General features: G+C 43.0%; 1 protein-coding gene across 1 annotated transcript in view; it reads left to right on the top strand.

The window, feature by feature from the left end:
- LOC134448748 (nuclear GTPase SLIP-GC-like) overlaps positions 1-12,624 on the top strand; it is a gene marked incomplete at its 5' end in the record, with an annotated part of 108,180 nt that overhangs the window by 66,963 nt on the left and 28,593 nt on the right. The window lies entirely within an intron of this gene.

Raw genomic sequence — 12,624 nt, 5'->3', positions numbered from 1 at the left:
TGTGTGTATTTGTAGCTCTACCTACAAATATCAGTGACGAATACAAGTCAGCACAATGAGGAATTATAAAATGTTTCAATATGTTACTATAAAAACTTTCTTCCGGTTTGCAGAAATTTACATTTTGGATTTCTGTGCGTTTCATGCAACCTCAAATTTGCGTAGTAAACTAGCCCCACCCATTAGCGACAAAATTATTTTTGCCTGCGAGTGGGTCGAGCCTCGGACAATGCCACAGGCCCTGAAACTGACGGACCAATCACAACGCAGGTCATCTGTTTTGAATCTTTGCATGCAAAGCAGACAGAGTTTTGACGGAATGATGACAAAGCGTTGGTCAATAGGCACAGACATGGTTTGAGAAACAACGGGTTGTTCCCATCAACAATCTTCTGATGTCTCATTGATCGGGGCCAGATTAAATATTCATATTTAATCTCACATTTAGGCTGGCTTGCCAGACTAACTTGAAATAGCATTTTAACAGAAAATGTAAAACCGGTTGGCCCTGATAATGTCAAATGGTACAATGGAACTAAAAGGTGAAATATTTGTAATTTATTTTCAACCTCACCGTGTCAAAGTGTGCTTGTGAAAAACTTCTTCAAAAAGGCTCAATAAATGCTTATAGACTGAAACTAGTTACTTATCTTCATTCTTGAGACCTAAAACTGCGGTCTGAAAAGGTGAGGATCCATCAACAAAAAAACGCATGAATTGTCTCCTGAACGTGCCTAATGTGAATTACCTTCGAACACACAGTACTTAACTAAATCTCAATCACTACTTCTATCTAGAGGCAACTAGTGGTAACACACATTTCTAACTACTCTTATCATGTAGTTAAGTCCAGTGGCAGCTGGCAGTCTGTCAAACAGGGGAGGCTGGTCAATTACAATATGTCCAGAGCGCAAAAAAAAGGGGTGGGGGGGGGGGGTTTACACACATCTTACATTGGTTTCGATCAACAAATGGACCCACATACTAAAGGACTCTTGTTGAAACAAATTTGTCGGAAAGCTGGTGTTATTTTACTACACATATTGTTCTTAATTATCTGAGTGTAGCTCTTTGTGAGAAATCTTGCATGCAGTCTGTTCTGGAATAAATATGGGAACTGACCTGTGGGATTCTAACAGAGAGCTGGTGCTACTATCACATTATCTAATTCAATTAATCAGTACCCCTCTTATATTCATATGGAAATGCTTTAAAAAATGTAATGATGATGTGATTTGAGTTTGTCTTTGTTGTCTTTGTTCATTACTGGGTGCACACTGCACAGTTTACCACTAAGGGGTGCCAAATCTTTAATTATTTAACATTGCCATGTAGGCAAGGACTCGTCACTCACGGGACTTTGCGGTTAACCAGTTGATCAGACACTAATACCACGAAAGCTCAAAAGAAATGGTTGTTCTTCCCTACCTTTTTCACCAAGTCAATATTAGGCATTGCTCTGCTCTGCTCCTTGATATTCATTTTCTCCTCATAAGGACGTCTGGAATTCGCCAGGATTTAGTCCACAATGCTTGGCATTTTGCATAGCTCTCTAGCTTTCTTGCAACCTAGCCCCCTTGAAAAGTAGGCAACCTCAAATTTTGGAATTGGGAGATTAAAAAGAATACGGGCGTGCCACTATTAAGACTTTATTCGCAACACTATGTTTACAAGACTACGTTTATACACAAAACTGGAATATACCGCAATGAATAGCTTCCTCACTGTTTACCACGACGAGACTTCTCAGTCAAATTAATAACATATCCGCATGTCAACTATTGACGCAGATTTTTTTTTTCAGGGTTCACCCAATCACAAGTCGGAGCTTCAGTCTCCTGTCTCGATCGCTCTCACGCTCTCCCTTCATTCCCACCGAGGCTCAGTCCTCCAAATCAAAAAAATATCTGGACAATAAGCAATGAGCGTTTAGCATTTTGCCATCGACTAAGCACATATTCACACATGCCATTGAAGTCCAGTGAGACTCCACTCACTACCATTGTCATGAGGGGGAAAACTTCAAGCAGACGTTAGATGAACCGCAGAATCGTATTACTGCCTGGTTTTATGAAGTTGAGCACATGTATATCTATGGAGCCGGATATGAAATAGCAATGTTATGAAGTTGGCTAAAGCATTACTCAAAAATAACACTGTTCACCGTGGTTTCGTACAGGAGGCTCCGCCTCCCTTGTACTCATGAGTACAAGGGAGTACTCATTATGTATAAAGGAATCGCCTCTGGTTAAGTCCCATTCAAATATGAGAATACATATGAGTTTTCGTCTTTGTGTTTGCATTGCCTAGTTTAACAGTAAAGCTAAATTAAGCGTACCGATGCAAGTCTATGGGAGCAAACAAAATATCATCAAATGTACAAACCCCAACTCCGGTGAAGTTGGGACGTTTGGTAAACAGTGAATAAAATCAAAATGCTATCATTTTCAAAACATCCAATCTATTCATTAGATGGAGAATAGTGAAAAGACAACATATTAAGTGTTAAAACCGAGAAAAAATATTGTTTTGGGGGACATATGTACTCATTTCTAATTTGATAAATCCAACACGTCTCAAATAAGTTGGTGGGTTGATAGCATTTTGATTTTATTCACTGTTTACCAAACGTCCCAACTTCACCGGAGTTGGGGTTTGTACTAGGGATGGGAATCTTCATCATCAAAGCGATACGATATGCATCTCGATACACATGGCAACGATACGATACATTCACGATTCATGAAATTACCAGTGGTAAGATACGATACGATTCTCCTACCTACTGCGATGCAGTTCGATATGGCGCGATACAATTATAATGCCATGCGATGCAGTGCGATTCGGTACGATACGATGCGATACAGAACAGATTAAAATATCAAATTGATATTAAAGGCTGTGCACAAGGCTGCCGTTAGGCATAAGCAGAGTAAACAGAGCGCTTTTAGAACCTCAACCACTTTGCCCCCAAAATTGTGACCTCCTAAATTGAGACTGACTAAAAACATCATGGAAAATTTCATTACATTTGAAAACATTTTTGTTAGTTATCAAAAGGGCCATCATTTTTCAGACAAACTGTAATTGTGAATACAGTAATTAGCATTATTATTAGTAGCAGTAGTAGTATTTACTTATGAGGGGGCCTCCTAACCAGTTATGCCTAGGCCCACAAAACCTTAGCAGCGGCCCTGGCTGTGCATATTACTTTTGAAATAGCCTATACTGGAAAACATACAGAGAGCAGTGAGAACTCATTTTGGCTTGGGCACATTGCTTTGAGCAGAGAAAATGAAAAAAAATACACAATACAATGAATACCATGCCAATTACAGTAGGCTATATCTCTTTTTTAAATAAAAATGAGAAAACCACAGAGCTTCTGATCATGTTGGAATATTGACCTGGACATGTTATAGGCTAACTACATTTACAGGTAAGCTCTGAACAACTTATCAACCACAATTGATCCAAATTAGAACAATTTACTAAGTAGATGTTGGGAATGGGGTTAATATCAGGAGGGGGAAATAACGTGCGTACTGGACTGAGGTGTTGGAATAGTGTAGCCTACTTTTCAACGGGACTTTTTAAACTTCATAGACAATCTACACGAGCAGCAAATCAGACTGTGTGTGTCCAGCACGAGAGCTAAATATAACAGGCTCCTAAGCAATGATGCCAACTTAGCGACTTCACTTCTTTTTTACTGCATGAACAATGGACTTAACACGAATGCACAGGCTCTGTAACGTTTCCCAACACGGTTATGTTTTTTTGTATCTCGTGCGCTGACTATGCTTATGCTGCTGTCATTCGGAAACTGCAGCATGTTGGCAGACAACTTTCTCTTGTTGTTTGTGCCGCACGGTAGACTACCCTATCATCTCAAATAGTGAAGCGAGTACTCTCTCCACACGTCTTCCAGACTCGCAGAAGATGGTCGCTAGAAACTTTCATTTAAAAAGTCACCGGATGATCAGAAAACTCGCTGTATGTAACAACAAAATGTGCTCCACATTGCTGGTAACCCGCCGCTTTGACTCAAAGGAAAATACTGATTGCTTGGTCACGCCTCCTCGCAATAGAGATGGAAAGGCGGTCTGAATCAGAGCAAGATGATGTGCGTTGCGCACGAGAACAAATCCTGAAATTGACAGTTTCTAAAAAGTTTTAAGAGATATTTTCCGATTTGTACCGATGCGGACAGTCAAGGTACGATGTATCTCGATTTTATTTGCGTTTCTTACCGATGCAGACGTTTGCAAATCGATGCAACCGTACCGTACAGGTCGTATCGATTTTCCGATACGTATCGGTGAATCTTCCCGTCCCTAGTCTGTACTTCTAAACTACTCAGAAATGTGAAATTCACCAGAGTGCAAAAATTAAAGTACTAACGTCAGTTCTAGCAGGCCATACTCATGAACGGCCATCCGGGTACTTTACTCCTAAATATGCCTTACGCCCCTTTAGGGGTCTTCCACACCAGGGCGGTAAAGTGTCGCGGAATGGCCGCGTTTTTTTACCGTCGTCGGTGAAAATACATTGAAACATATTTGTCCTTACACACCAACCAGCGGTAGTCGAGCGTCAGCGGCGTCAACTCAAGATACATATGCAACCAAATCAATACACTTTTTATTGCTTTTAATTGTGTCTGACGGTGTTGACAAAAAACAAGGTATGATCGGAGAAAAACCTGATTTCTGAAAAAAAAATCAAAATGGGGAGATTGACCTTGTGCATTTCTGAAAAGCCAAGACCCTTGTCTACGACGATATATCATATTATTTTGTAATCTTTCAAGATGTAATGTAATGTTTCTTTCAAGATTACAACCTGTTTAGCCACTTTCTCAAGAATCAGTGTTTAAATACCTCGCACACCGTTTTTGAATCGCTTTTGGTTTCTTGTCATTGTCCACCTTGATGTTAAAACGTATTTTGGCTTGCTGCTTTTTCACCACACGTTTCAGTTGCTTACAATATGAATTCATAGTTCTCAGCGGAGGTTGAAGATTTGATGGTTAACTTGTCGCATTTGCCGTCTGCAGGCGTTTGGTGTAGGTGCTTAATTGACCTTTGCCGTGGGATGATAAATCCATATTCATTTAACATTCACGTGAAGGTTGTCGCATGGAGTAGGCCATGTCTATTTTGCGCTTTGAGTCGCATGACAGTACAGTGTAGCCTATAGAAATCTGGCGAGCCTGTGCGTTTGTGCCTCGTGCTCTGAAATGGTTGGACTTAATAGCCTATGCTTCCCTTGTCACATGTCACGTAAGGGAGGCGTCACACGATGTGAATTTTTAATTACAGTAATATGTCTGCTCCACCGTCCTCGCCGGTCACCTGACACGTTGTAACAAAACCACAGGTGTATCTTTAATCGGGCTGACGTGAATTGATTGTTGCTGGAAACCGTGCTTTCGGGACCTGTGGTTATTAATTTTTTTGCATTCTTTTTATTCTGTGACTCTAGCTGTTTATATGCTGGTGACTGCTGCTTATCTGTCTTGTTTTTGATATTCTTGGTGTTCAACGCATTTCCCTTGCACCCCCTGCGACCATTTCAACTGGATTTTTGCCACGCACATTCTCTTGCAGACAGTTGTCGGGCATAGGCTGCAATGACGGGCCCAGCATTTTCAATGGTAGACTACACTATGTAGGCCTAGCCTACTTGCTTTTCGTAGGCACCAATCATCTCGGTTTGGGAGGCGGGGGGGGGGGGGGGGGGGGGGGGGGTGGTGGTAGTAGTCATAGGCCTAGTAGTAGATTGTTGGTAGTATGCCTAGTTCTAGATGGCCTGTTTGGCCAAGTTTGCTAGCTCTATAGCCTAGATCGACATGCTCCTTGTAACTGCTATTTCCTGGCTATTCATCTGTTAGTTTTTGGGGCATTGCAATTATCATAGTTCTGAGTTGTCACTGAGTTGCTGCTGTCACACCAACGGCGTTGAAAAAGCTAAAACGCTGCTGACTTCTGCCTGGAAAGCACAGGTCAGGGGAGTTGGACGAGGCAAAAGATTCAACCTTAAGCGTTTGACCAACTGAAGCTCACGTTTATAACTAGAATGGGCACTCGGTAGAGCGCAAACCTTCGCCTACGCCACTTATTTTTTTCTGGCCATCTTAAGAGTGTGGGGCATAACATTCTCCAAATTTTGGTGTTAGTTTCATTTAAATCGGACCGGAATATCGTAATATTACATTTTTGGCCCAGTCTTGACCTCTTATTCAATTCAGCATGCACACGTTGTTCTGGCATATACCGTAGTGCTTGGCAAAGAAAAACGTTTTTGACCTTTTCGTGACCTTGACCTTTGACCCAATCACTCCCAAAAAGTAATCGATTGTTCCTTGGGTCATGACCAATCATCCCAGTAAATTTCATAAAAATCGCCTCAATGTACGTTTTTGACCTTTTCGTGACCTTGACCCTGACATTTGACCCAATCATTCCCAAAAAGTAATCGATTGTTCCTTGGGTCATGACCAATCATCCCACTAAATTGCAGAAAAATCGGCTCAATTTACATTTTTGACCTTTTCGTGACCTTGACCTTGACCTTTGACCTTTGACCCAATCACTCCCAAAAAGTAATCGATTGTTCCTTGGGTCATGACCAATCATCCCACTAAATTTCATAAAAATCGGCTCAATTTACGTTTTTTGACCTTTTCGTGACCTTGACCTTTGACCCAATCACTCCCAAAAAACAAATCGATTGTTCCTTGGGTCATGACCAATCATCCCACTAAATTTCATAAAAATCAGCTCAGTTCTGTTTGAGTTATACAAAGTACAAACAAACATTTTGACCTTGACCTTTGACCTTTGACCCAATCACTCCCAAAAACTAATCGATTGTTCCTTGGGTCATGACCAATCATCCCACTAAATTTCATAAAAATCGGCTCAGTTCTGACTGAGTTATACGAAGTACAAACAAACAAACATATTCACAAATAAATAAATAAATACACGGCGGGCAAAACATAACCTTCTGGCGAAGGTAAAAATGTGAACATTCCATTGGCTGATGCCTGCCACCGCCGAGCTCATTAGGCTACATATTTTTAGATGAAGTTCAACTTTTGACGCCCTCGGCTTTTGACGCTTTTGACTTAAGACAGGCTTTGCGGCTTTTAATGCTTCTGCCGCCTGCTCTCCCATACAAAGTCAATTACTTCTGCATCTTTCCTCGTGTTCAATGTCGGCGATGTGACTGCGCGATAAGGGATTATTAATAGTAGTCCTTGACTGCCTATTTGACCAAGTACTAGGCTAGCTCCGTAGCCTACACTGTAATGCTTCTTGTATTATACCATTCATGTGTCATGCTGGTGTAGTTTAGCTGTCTGTAAGTCAGTGGTCTGTTCTTATTGGCACATTCGGGCCTCGTTATTGTTGGCTGGTGCAGGCCGTGTTGGTGTTCAGGCCATGTTGGCTGTGTTCTCTATGTTGACGTGTATAGATGATGTAGTGATTTCGCTGTCACCTTGTGCTGCCAACTGCATATTCTACAGTCCTTGTCATTCAGCTGCTGTTTTGGGCCCTGGAGAGCGGCACTGATCCTAAAGAATCAGCCCATTTGCTGCTGCCCGTCCACGTAGTCAATTTTTGATGCTGCTTGTGTGCCTAGTCTATTTGCTGCTGCCCGCTACCAGAGACAGCCTGTATAATAGACGGAACACTCAAAAAACCTTCCATGGGAATGAACGAGAGCATTTGGCTACGCGAACACGGCGCTTGCCGGCGTCCCTCCCACCTGTCCGGAAACGAGAGCCAATTGCTTGCTGAGCTGCGCTGTTACTTATCCAATCATCTCTCCTACTCCATTTCGCTGTTGCCTGTCCGCCTAGTCCATTTTGCTGCTGCCCGCCTAGCCCATTTTGCTGCTTCCTGTCCACTTAGCCCATTCACCGTTTTTATTTATTTCTTTATTTTGCCATACTAGCCCCGGTCTAGTTTACTTAATCCTAATGACGCTCGGACAAGTCTATTTAACCACTGTTGATGCGCCTATTAGCTGCCTCCCGGCCGCCTAGTCCAGTGCTTCCCAAACTTTTTCAAATGACGTACCCCTTGGAGCACTTCATCCATCCAGTTGAAGAGGGTGCGTGACAGGAACTCTTGTGACTGAAATCCTGGTTAATGTGAGTCGTCTGCTACACATAGCCTGCCTGTGTCTGCGTTTAATTTTCAAGCTTGTCAAAAGCAACACAAATAAAAGCAGAGGGAGGGGTCGCTTTCGAAATATTTTTTTTTTTCTCCCTCCTACGCCGTCAGCCGGCTTTAATATTAACGGCTGATGATCAGCATTCAATGTAACGAGGATGGACTTCACAGATTTCCTGTTGTGAAGGGTGCTTGCTGAATAATGCTCAGAAATTATATTAATATTGGTGCTCTTGTGAATATAAAAGACGAAGAGATTGTTATCTATAAAACACCACGTCTGCAGAACAGAGGTCTCAGCTGAGCTGTCAATCAATACAGTCAATCGCGCAAAGAAGAGAGAAGGAAGGGGAGAGACAGAAGTAGTTTTCCAACTTAGTCCTACAGCTTTCCAACGTGACTGCTCTGCTTTTATTCATGTTCAGTGTTCCTTGCCCATTTGACCGGGCCAGGTTAAACGAAGGTGATTTGACGACACAGTCACTCACCACGGTCACCAAGTGCTCTTATCCAGCCATAGCCCAATTTGCGCGAAAGAGTACTATAGCTATACTGCCCTACAATATCAGAACGCAGTATCTTGAAAATGGTCGACAATGGGTTTAGACCGGAAATTGGTTTTAAAATACCTTCTTTTTCTTGTGTTAAATTTTTTTTGGTCCAACTCCATTTCAGAAAAAAATCGATACAAAACGATTATACTGTGCTTTTTGGTTTTAGGAGGTTACGTCATGCTAGCCAAGAACGCAGTATAACGCGCATTATAATGCGCATTATACTGCACTTCTCCATTGACACCGTGATTTTGGTGTAGACAGTAATACCACAACAGAACACAGTATAATGACTTTTCAGCTAAAAAGTAATGAGAGTGTTGTTTTTTTGCTTGCATAAATTTCCACCATAAAAAAGTATTATATGGAAGTGTCATCATCACTTGACCTCCAACACAGTTGCGTGGCCAGAAAGGAGACTTTAAATCCTTTTTTCTCAGTTTGCCATTTTGAATTATACTGCGTTCTGAAATTGTAGTCCAGTATAGCGGCCAGGCACGTACGCAGCATTCACAATGAAGGATGGAAACTAGACTGCCTGTGCAGTCGCCTTCGACTGCTTAAGGTATATCCCCGAAACGCGACTCATCAAGTCCCCCATCATTCCTACCACTCCCGTCCACCATTTCGTAAACGTATATGATACATACAGACGTGACATGACGTGCATAGGCTTAAAACCAAACGACTATTGTGAAAATGAAGCAAAAAATGGAGCAAATGGTAATACTGTTTTAATGGTTCAGTGGATATACCACATTAGGTACAGTGTAATAACCAGTGTAACAATATTTAATACAATGTAATACCAGTGTAACACCACCAATTTTTTTTACTTACATCATGTGTGTGCGCAAGTGGTATTATATGGTATTGCATATTGTTACACTGGTATTACACTATATTAGGCTACATGGTATTGCATACTGTTACACTCGTTATTACACTGTACCTGATATTGCATATTGTTACACTGGTATTACACTAGTATTACATGGTATTAAATATTGTTACATTGGTTATTATTACACTGTACCTAATATGGTAGATTCACTGAAATGGTGAACCATTAAAATAAGGTGTTACCGGGCAAATCAATCCACCCAGTCAGAAGTTATGGGCCAAATGAAAATTCCGCCATTTTGAAAGTGTTGTCTTCCAAACTGGAATCAGTTCATGAACCTACCCTAGAGCATTCACACACAAAATCTGGGACAAATCCATCCACCCGTTCAGTAGTTATGGGCCAAACAATAATTCGGCCATCTTGAATTCAGCCATCTTGAAAGTGTTGACCTCCAAACTCGAATCAGTTCATGAACCTACCCTAGAGCATTCACACACCAAATCTGGGACAAATCCATCCACCCGGTCAGAAGTTATGGACCAAACAAAAATTCGGCCATCTTGAATTCAGCCATCTTGAAAGTGTTGACCTCCAAACTCGAATCAGTTCATGAACCTGCCCTAGAGCATTCACCCAAAAAATCTGGGACAAATCCAAACATCCGTTCAAAAGTTATCGCGTTAACACGAAAGACCTTACGCGGCGGCGGCGGACGCGGCGGCGGCGGACGCAAAACCATTACATCCCCGACGCTCCGCGTTTCGGGTATATAATTACTCCTTTGTTGTGGACAAGACATTCCCGCATCTCAATTCGGAGGGAGAATGTTGCCTTCTGTACGCGCACAAGTCACCAATGTAGATGACTGTCAGAAGTGTTATTTATATATTTATGTAGGCCTAGCACATTTAAAAAATGTAGGCCTATTGGTTATGCCAGACTAGGCATACATTTTCCCTCCTATGACCATGCGAGCAGACGCGCAATGAGAACACGGCGTTTCCCACATTCGTATTTATTCGTTTTTTCCCCCTCACCTGCAACTTTGTACATGCACAGTAAAGTGCTGGGACTGATTGCTAGATTACCTTTTTATTGTATTAGGCCTACGTTGCCACTATTCTTTGCCATTTAATTTTTTTTTCCTTCCTGCATTTTTTTTCTTTTAAATTCCAAATCTTTTCCCGTACCCCTTGCAATGACGTTGCGTACCCCTAGGGGTACGCGTACCATAGTTTGGGAACCACTGACCTAGTCCATTTCTGCTGCTGCCTGTCTACCTAGCCCATTTTGTTGCTGCCCGCTACCTAGCCCATTTTGCTGCTGCCCGCCCACCTAGCCCATTTATTTATTAAAGGATAGTTCCGGCGTAAAATGAAAGTTTCACCATCGCTTTCCCATGCCACACAATGTATCTAAGGGCCAAAACATACCAAGGCGGAACGGAACGGTCGCAGGACGGACGCGGTCTTTCTGCTTAGTTTTGGCCGGCGTGCTTTTCTCTGCCTTGCACACTGACAGCGTCGGCGTGCGCGGCCAGTCCTATTCAAAACCCTCCCCACAGCCAAAAGCTAACATGCTACTTTGCCATTCATTTGAATGGGACATCGCCGGTCGGTGCTGTCCAAAATCCGCTGGAGTTCTATTTTTCAAATGCAGCACGGAGCGGAGCTGGCTCCCGCGCCGCTGGCTCCCGCGCCGCTGGCGCCCTACTACCGCCAGTTGGTGTGGAAGAACAGATATGTTTCCATGTATTTTCACAGACGCCGGTAAAAAACGTGGCCGTTCCGCGATGCTTTACCGCCTTGGTGTGTAAGACCCCTAATGATGAGCCATTCCGGGCAATGCCGCGCCGTTATGGAGTTAGCTAATTTTAAGCTTTTTGGTGAAAAACGCAGCCAATGCATCACGGCGGGGCCAAATATAAGTCTATTGTTTTCTGATGTTTCCCCGCTATAAACAACTTCAAAAACGCTACACACTTCATCACAAAGGTCTTGTCAATCAAACCGAGGCACAGAGACGGTCATCGGACCACACAGTCTTTCACTGGCCAGTGTTTTCAGAGGTGTCTCACTGTTGCAACTCTCTGACCCGGCTGCAGGCTACTCAATCAGGTGGCTAGGTAGGCTAAACATGGTCCGCGGTTCTTACACCGGCTGCGACCGTAAAATGAAAAGCTGGAACCCCGACCGTTTTCACCGACTGCCACTGTCTAAACCAGCCATATTACGGGAATGGCTAATAGCATTAGAAGTGGACGAAACTGACGTAAAAACCCGGAGGGATCGCTCGTCAATGCATGATTTACTTGGTACCAATGCATGATGTTTTGGGAGGATATCTAAATTTGACTGCTCAACCTATCCTCTCATTTTAACTAGAGATACACCGGATCCTGATTTTTAGGATCCTGCCGGATACCGGATTCACTGCCGGATACCGGATCCTACGAAAGGGTTGAAACGTGGGCCCTTTTATTTATGTTGGCGCAAACTATTTTTAAAGACTCATGGGCTTACTGCCACACTGCCTTCAAAGGCCGCTTCTGAAGGGCTTTCACTCCATGCAGCGATTGGGGTTGTCAAAGACTGACTGTAAGGCCTAGGCTACGTAAAAAGTAGAGATGCCCCAGATCTTGATTTTTAGGTAACTGCCGGATACCGAATCCACTGCTTCAGATCCTGCCAGATCCGGATCGTTTGAAAAACCCTATTATCCTGCCGGATCCGGAACCGGATCTTGAATCCTGTGCATGTCTAATTTTTAACTGACTTTGAGAGGATTACCCAGGATGGAATTCTGCTGCCTATGCACCATTCTCGATGCCCAGAAAGCCATGTCCCCGGTAGAGAACTGCATTGGGCGGGTTCTCATTTCTCATTTCTCTCCAGCCCGCTCCCGCTGAGTATTAGACTACTACCGCAGCTGCTACCGCAGGGCTTGCGCACCGTGCCCACCCAATCCTGCGGTGTTGTCCACTCCCTCTCCCGCATACTGGTCTCTTGGTGCATTGTAATAGGCTTCGCGCTTC

The sequence above is a fragment of the Engraulis encrasicolus genome, chromosome 5 (genome assembly GCF_034702125.1).
Source record: "Engraulis encrasicolus isolate BLACKSEA-1 chromosome 5, IST_EnEncr_1.0, whole genome shotgun sequence".
In the NCBI taxonomy this organism is placed as follows: domain Eukaryota; kingdom Metazoa; phylum Chordata; class Actinopteri; order Clupeiformes; family Engraulidae; genus Engraulis; species Engraulis encrasicolus.
This window is presented reverse-complemented; position numbering and strand designations above follow the sequence as displayed.